At 33.9% G+C, this 6,992-nt stretch overlaps 1 protein-coding gene across 3 annotated transcripts in view; it reads left to right on the forward strand.

Annotated features, from left to right (window-relative positions):
* The window catches only part of fbxl17 (F-box and leucine-rich repeat protein 17), a 379,419-nt gene that overhangs the window by 144,193 nt on the left and 228,234 nt on the right, over positions 1-6,992 (forward strand). Inside the window, exon 8 of one of the 3 annotated variants that reach the window (XR_015497410.1) lies at positions 1,651-1,761. The exons of the other annotated variants lie outside the window; for them this stretch is intronic. The gene's annotated coding sequence lies outside the window, so the exon portion shown is untranslated. Of the gene's footprint in view, positions 1-1,650; positions 1,762-6,992 lie in introns of those variants that run through there. 3 annotated transcript variants of the gene reach the window in all.

The following is a 6,992-nucleotide window of genomic DNA, read 5'->3' on the forward strand; positions in this document are numbered from 1 at the left end:
GCACGGCGGCCCAGTGGCTAGCACTGCAGCCTCACAGCAAAATGCCTCCGCTTCGGGCATCTACCCAAACGGTCAGCATTTTCGTGTGGAGTTCATGTTCTCCCCGTGCTTGCGTGTGTTTCCCCCGGGTCCTCCGGTTTCCTCCCACACTCCCAAAAACATGACACTTAAGTAAATTGACTAATCCAAATTAACACCAAATTTGATTCAATTCTATCAGCAACGCATCACCTTAGCAACCCTCACGCAGCAGAAGGGAGGGGGGTTCTCGAGATCTACCCCAGCTCAAACTCCCCTCTCGCCCTGCAATGGGAGGGAGCCCCGGGCTCAAGGCTCTCATGAGCTCGGGGCTCTCTCCTGGGACAGCATGCCAAACTAGCTTATTACCAATCATCAGCTAAGTGTGAACTCTTGAAACGTAACAAATAAATAACTGCACAATGGCGCCTAAAACAGACAACAGTGCAAACAACGCTCCATTTCTGTGCCCATGTTGTTGTTTACAGTGAAGGCTGGTCTGCTGTCTTCCAGAAGCGTTAAAGCCATGTGTTATAGTCATGTGATAGAAGCTTGACGAATAAGGGAAGGATACGCAGTGACACAAAAGCCCCAATCAGGTAGTGAATCTCAGCAGCCCCGCCTCCGTTTCCAGATGTCTCCGTTTTCCCTCATTAACACTGAGACTGAGCAGCAGCGCTTCAGAATGAAAACAGCCTCTCCAGCGTTTCCAAAATGCTCCGTTTCCGGCGCTCAAACTCCAGTGTAGTGTGGACGAATAGCGTAACCGTAGCAAAACTCATGCGTATTCAAACTAAAACGCATTATTGTAAACGGGGCCTCAGTTTGTCACGGGGGCATGAACGAAATGTTTTTAAATGAAAGTAAAGCTGCAGTCAAAGTCAACAAATTAAAAATGAAACAACCAAAATTACATGAAACTCCAGAGAAAATGTGGATAGCATGCTGACTCGATGTTAATCGAATTATGTGCTATAACATGTAAAACAGGATTATGAAAGGAACATTTAAAAAGCAGCTGGTGTAAACACCATCATCATGTTATTGTGTTATTCAGATTAAGGCAAATCATTCTATTACTGATGTCCATGTGAACGTAGTCGTTGTTAGTTAAAAAAAGGATGTAGTTGCTAAATAAATAATCGCAATTGAATTTAAATGACTTGTGTTCTAATTACTTTGTCTGATAAGTAACTTATTTTCTAAATATATCCTTTAATCACTCGACTAATTAGTAAAGATCAACATAAATCCACATAAATCATGTCAATGTGAATTTAAACTCATGATCCTTTACATTTTTATTATTTTTTTATTTATTTTTTATTACCACTTGCATTTTAAACAATATATAATTCAAAACAGGGCGTCACAGTTGCGCAGCGGGCTAGCACAATAGCCTCACAGCAAGAAGGTCGCTGGTTCAAGCCTCTGCTAAGTCAGTTGGGGTTTCTTTGTGGAGTTTGCATGTTCTCCTGGTGTTGGTGTGGGTTTCCTACTGGTGGGTTTTCCCCCACAAGTACAAAGATATGTGGTGTACTGTTGGTGAATTGAGTAAGCTAAATTGACCGTAGTGTATGTGTGCGAATAAGAGTGTATGGGTGTTTCCCAGTAATGGGTTGCAGCTGGAAGAGCATCCGCTGCGTAAAACATGTGCTGGATAAGTTGGCGGTTCATTTTGCTGTGCCGACCCCGGATTAATAAAGAGACTAAGCTGAAAAGAAAATGTATGAATGAATGAATCATCTCAGACTGGTTTCTTGAACATGACGATGAGTTCACTGTACTCAAATGGCCTCCACAGTCACCAGAGCTCAATCCAATAGAGCACCTTTGAGATGTGGTGGAGATTCACATTATGGATGTGCAGCCGACAATGCTTTCTGCGTGATGCTATCATGTCAATATGGAGCAAAATCTCTGAGGAATATTTACAGTACTTTGTTGAATCTCCATGAAGGATTAAGGCAGTTCTGAAGGCTACTAGTAAGGTGTACCTAATAAAGTGGCCAGTGAGTGTATATACAATTTAAGGCAAGTAAGTTCTAAGTTGCTTGTAATTAAATTAGCTAAAATTAACAAGCAATTCATTACCTTCATTATACTTTCCTTTTTAGCTGAAAAGCAATAACTAGTGATTTTGTATTTGTAAGTTCTGTTTGCTCAAAAACAGTCTCAGTTTATTAAATAATGCATGCTTTGAAGATGCTTTCAAACACAATTAATTTGACATAATTCATAAACACATTTAGATGAAAAGAGCTAAGTGTTTGTTAGTGAAGTGGTAAAAATATAAATGTTTTATTAACTAAATTTAGACCCAAAAGTGTCTGATTGTTTTTTTATTTATGTCCCAGAATGGATCACAAGTTTTAATTTATTCCATCATTTTTGCATATTAATTCAGTAAAAATACCATCTTGCTAAAGTTACTGTACAGTGTATGGTGTTGAGTGTAAACCTGCTGAACTGTGTGTGTCTGGATTGTGAGCGTCCCGTCTGGAGATCTGCCTTTAAACACAAACACCATCCTCACGCTGACAGAATCTGCTGTGTTTGGCTGCTCTCCTCCAGTCTATTATCTGCCCTGTCCCATAATTCCTCCGCCTTTCTGCCGTCTGGATTGGGTACATGTCTGTCCATAGAAAATAAGTGTTTATACTGTTTTAACTGTAGGATATATTTCATACCAGGCCTTTTGTAGAAGGAAAATAGAAATATAATGTGGTACGTCAGGAATGTTTGGGCGTCTGAAAGCTCTGCTGTTTTCCCCGAGCTCATGTTCTTGATTTACTTCATTTTAAATAATTTGACGTGTTAAAGAGTCTCGTCGTGATTTAGATTTGATGATCATGCTTTTCCATCAATTATTATCAGTTTTGGTCACATCTGACTATGGTTATGATTTGACTTTATGACATGATTCACAACTACAACGCAAAATCTGCATAGTCTCATTGAGTGATTCAAATCAGTGAATCATTTTGTCAAGCAGTTTGATTCTCCCAACATTACAGAATGAATCAAGTCGCTCTCATGTTTATAAAATGGGTTGGGGGGGAGGGGGGCATGTTGTTGTTATTATTTCATGTATTCTTTTTTGTATAGTGAAGCTTTCACATTACCACATTATGATTAGTAACCTATTATGATTGGTTCTAGCTTTTAATTTAATTTAATTTAATTTTAGTTTAGTTTAGTTTAGTTTAGTTTAGTTTAGTTTAGTTTAGTTTAGTTTAGTTTAATTTAATTTAATTTAATTTAATTTAATTTAATTTTACTTTAATTTAACTTTTTAATATTTTATTTTAATGTAATTAAATTACATTTGTATTAAATTTATTTTATTTTATTTTTATTTATGTAATGAATGTTTATTTTAATTAAATTTATTTTATTTTTATTTAATGTAATCCATTTTAATTTAACTTAATTTAATTATTTTTTCAAATTTATGTTATTTAAACTTAAATCTTTTTAAATTTATATTTTTGTTTTATTTTATGTAATGTAATGCATTTTAATTTATTCAATTTAATTAAATTTTATTTTATTGTATTTTATTTTATTTTAGTTTAGGTTTGTTTATTTAAATTTAAATTTTATTTTAATGTAATTTAATTAAATTTTAATTTCATTTCATTTAACTTCATTTAATGTAATTTATGTAATTTTTAAATTTTATTTTATTTTATTATATGTAATGTTTATTTTAATTTAATTTATTTGTATGTAATGTAATGCATTTTAATTTAATTTACCCTAACTTAATTTAACTTAACTTAAATTAACTTGATTTATTTATTTATTAATTAAATTATTTTTTTAATTAAATTAAATTTAATTTTAAATCTTTTAATTTATTTTTCTTTGTTTTATTTTATGTAATGTAATACATTTTAGTTTAATTTAATTTATTTTAATTTAATTTAATTGTTAATTTGTTTTTTTTTTATTTAATGTAATTTTATATACTTTTAATTTCATTTTTATTTACTTTATTTTATTTTATGTAATGTTATTTAATTTAATTTAATGTAATGTTATTCAATGTAATGGTATTTTATTAAAGGAAAATTAGAAGCAAAATAGAAATTTTATTGTATAAATAAATATAATAATAGAAATATTTAAAGAATATTGTGGTACGTCACTTTTGGTCACATCTGACTATGATTATGAATTGACATTATGGCATGGTTCACAACTACAACACACAAATCTGCATGAGATCCCATTTTTCTGTCGTTCTGATCCACTTCTACATCAGAATTTTCATCTGATACGTCAGATATTCAGATATGCAAGCCGCATTTAAACACATTTATAACTAAACTGTTGAATGCTTGATTCTAATTGGCTGACATTATAAGGTGTGCTGTTATTTTCAGATAAACGCACAGCTAATGTAATTCTGCGTTTTGAGTGTATTAGAAATGAATGCACACATTACAATGACGATGCTGTAAGGATGTACAGTGCAGCCTAATGGAAACTCAAACAGCAGCGGCGGCTCTAATGGTGTGTTTCTGAGTATCTAAAGGAGGAGACACACACACACTCATTATTGGACGTGTTGTGTTCTGTCATAAAGGTCAAGTGTTCTGTCGACTTCATCTTTATTCTTCATTTAAAGGCTCCGGCTGTGTGACTCTTCAAAGAGACTCTCTCCAGCATTAGAGACTCTGTTAAAGCAGCTCCAGATCTGATTGAAGGCCTTCGTGTTCACATTAATTACTCGTCACACACTCCTTCACTTTCACTTACTGTGCACACACACACACACACATACTCCAGGCGTCTTGAAGAACCGGCCACCAGATCAGTGCACTGGGGTTTTGTTTTCTAATTAGTGCAATGCTAATTGAAGACAAGATTATTTATTAAAATGCATTATTCAGATGCTGCAACATTTCTCACGTTATCACAGTTTATTCACTACATTTTGGACAAATTGACATTTTCTGTGGGAAAAAAAACTCCAACTAATACATTTGTGATTTGAGGTTTATCATTTGCATTTTATACATCTTTATTTTATATTTGAATATAACGCACGTGTGTATTTACAGTTTGAGCAACAAATAATATCTTGACCTCTAGTTGATCGTGTGTTAAAGTGTCAGAAGGTGGATTTCTCTGCTGAATCATCTGTTGATCTGCATCCCAATCATCACCAACACTGCAGAAGACCTACTGGAGCCAAGATTCTCACAAAAATCAGTCAAGTTTGGTGAAGGACAAATCATGGTTTGGGGTTCATTCAGTATGGAGAGATCTGCAGTGGATGATCAACATCAACAGCCTGAGGTATCAAGACATCTGTGCTGCCCATTACATTACAAACCACAGCAGAGGGACAATTCTCCAGCAGGATAGCGCTCCTTCTCATACTTCAGCCTCCACATCAAAGCTCCTGAAAGCAGAGAAGGTCAAGCTGCTCCAGGATTGGCCAGCCCAGTCACCAGGTATAAACATTATTGAGTTAAGATGAAGGAGGAGGCGTTGAAGATGAACACAAGGTCTCTTGATGAGCTCTGGGAGTCCTGCTGAAGGCTTTCTTTGCCGTTCCAGATGACTTTATTAATCAGTGATGTGAGTCATGTCAGAGATGTAGGGATGCAGTCCTCCAAGCTCATGATGGAGTCACACACAATATTCATTCTGTCTCCACTGCAGCAGGACTTTATATTCTATACTGGACATTATTCCTGTTCAGTGACCAGAGCAGAGTCAGAGCTTACTGTCCTAATGAAATCATTAATAATCAAGGCATGATCAGATTTTATTGTGCTCAAATAAGCAAAATCTAGAGGCCTTTGCCTTTAATATAAGACACTTCTGATACCAAATCATCAACTAGAAGTCAAGTTAGTAGTGGCTGTTCCTTAAACTTGGATAGGCCACGAGACTCTTGTCAGGTAGTGTATTCTGTCAAAACAAACTTTATATTGAATGCGATTAATGACGCCTTTTGCATATGTGCATATAACATATTTGCATTCCTATTTCACTTATTAATTATATTCAATTAAATTAATAGCATTTTTGTTATGAAATAATGATTTTTTATTGGATTTTTTTTGTGTGTTTTTGACAAAAGGTACAGTACAATAAAGGTATTCAATGACAGGTATTTTTTTTAACCATACATGAATTAGAAACAGAGACAAATAAACATAATAAAAATTATTATAAAAAGGAAATGCTTTAAATAAAAAATATATTATTAATAATAAAAAATAATAATAATAAAAATGAGAATAAAATAAAAATAAATTTACAAATAAATAAATAAATAAATAAAAAGAAAGGGGGGGGGGGTGGAGTTGGGAATTTATGTTTGAAGGAGTACATTACTCTCAATATAAATTATTAGAGGATCCTATGTTTTGAAAAATGTTTTGGTTGATCCTCTGAGAAAATATTAAATTATTTTCTGTTTTCAAAAATAACATTACATCACTAAGCCAAAGTGACAGTTTAGGTGGCATTGGTGATTTCCACTCCATTAGAATTCTTCTTCTTGCTATTAAGGTTACAAAGGCAAAGGGGTTTTCTATTTCTTTGGCTACATGGATGTCCTCATTTGCTACTACAAAAAATAGCCATTTCCGGATTTGGTTGAATTCTTAAATTGAAGGCTGAGTTTAAAATTTCAAATATTGAAGACCAAAATCGTCTCAGTTTGTCACATGAGCAGAACATATGGGTTAGGTCTGCCTTGTATGAATTGCAACGATCGCATGTTTCATCTATACTGGGGTAGATTTTAGCCAGTTTGGTTTTGCTGTAGTGAATACGGTAAAGAGTTTTCATCTGATAAAAAGTGAGTTTTTCCTTAAAACAAGCTAAATAATCTGCCAATGGGGTAAGCAAAATAATCTTGTTTTTTCTTTTGACGTAAGATTATTTTGCCTACCCCATTGGCAGATTATTTAGCTTGTTTTAAGGAAAAACTCACTTATTATTGG

This window comes from Danio rerio, chromosome 8 (genome assembly GCF_052040795.2).
Source record: "Danio rerio strain M-AB ecotype USA chromosome 8, GRCz13ab, whole genome shotgun sequence".
Taxonomy (NCBI): domain Eukaryota; kingdom Metazoa; phylum Chordata; class Actinopteri; order Cypriniformes; family Danionidae; genus Danio; species Danio rerio.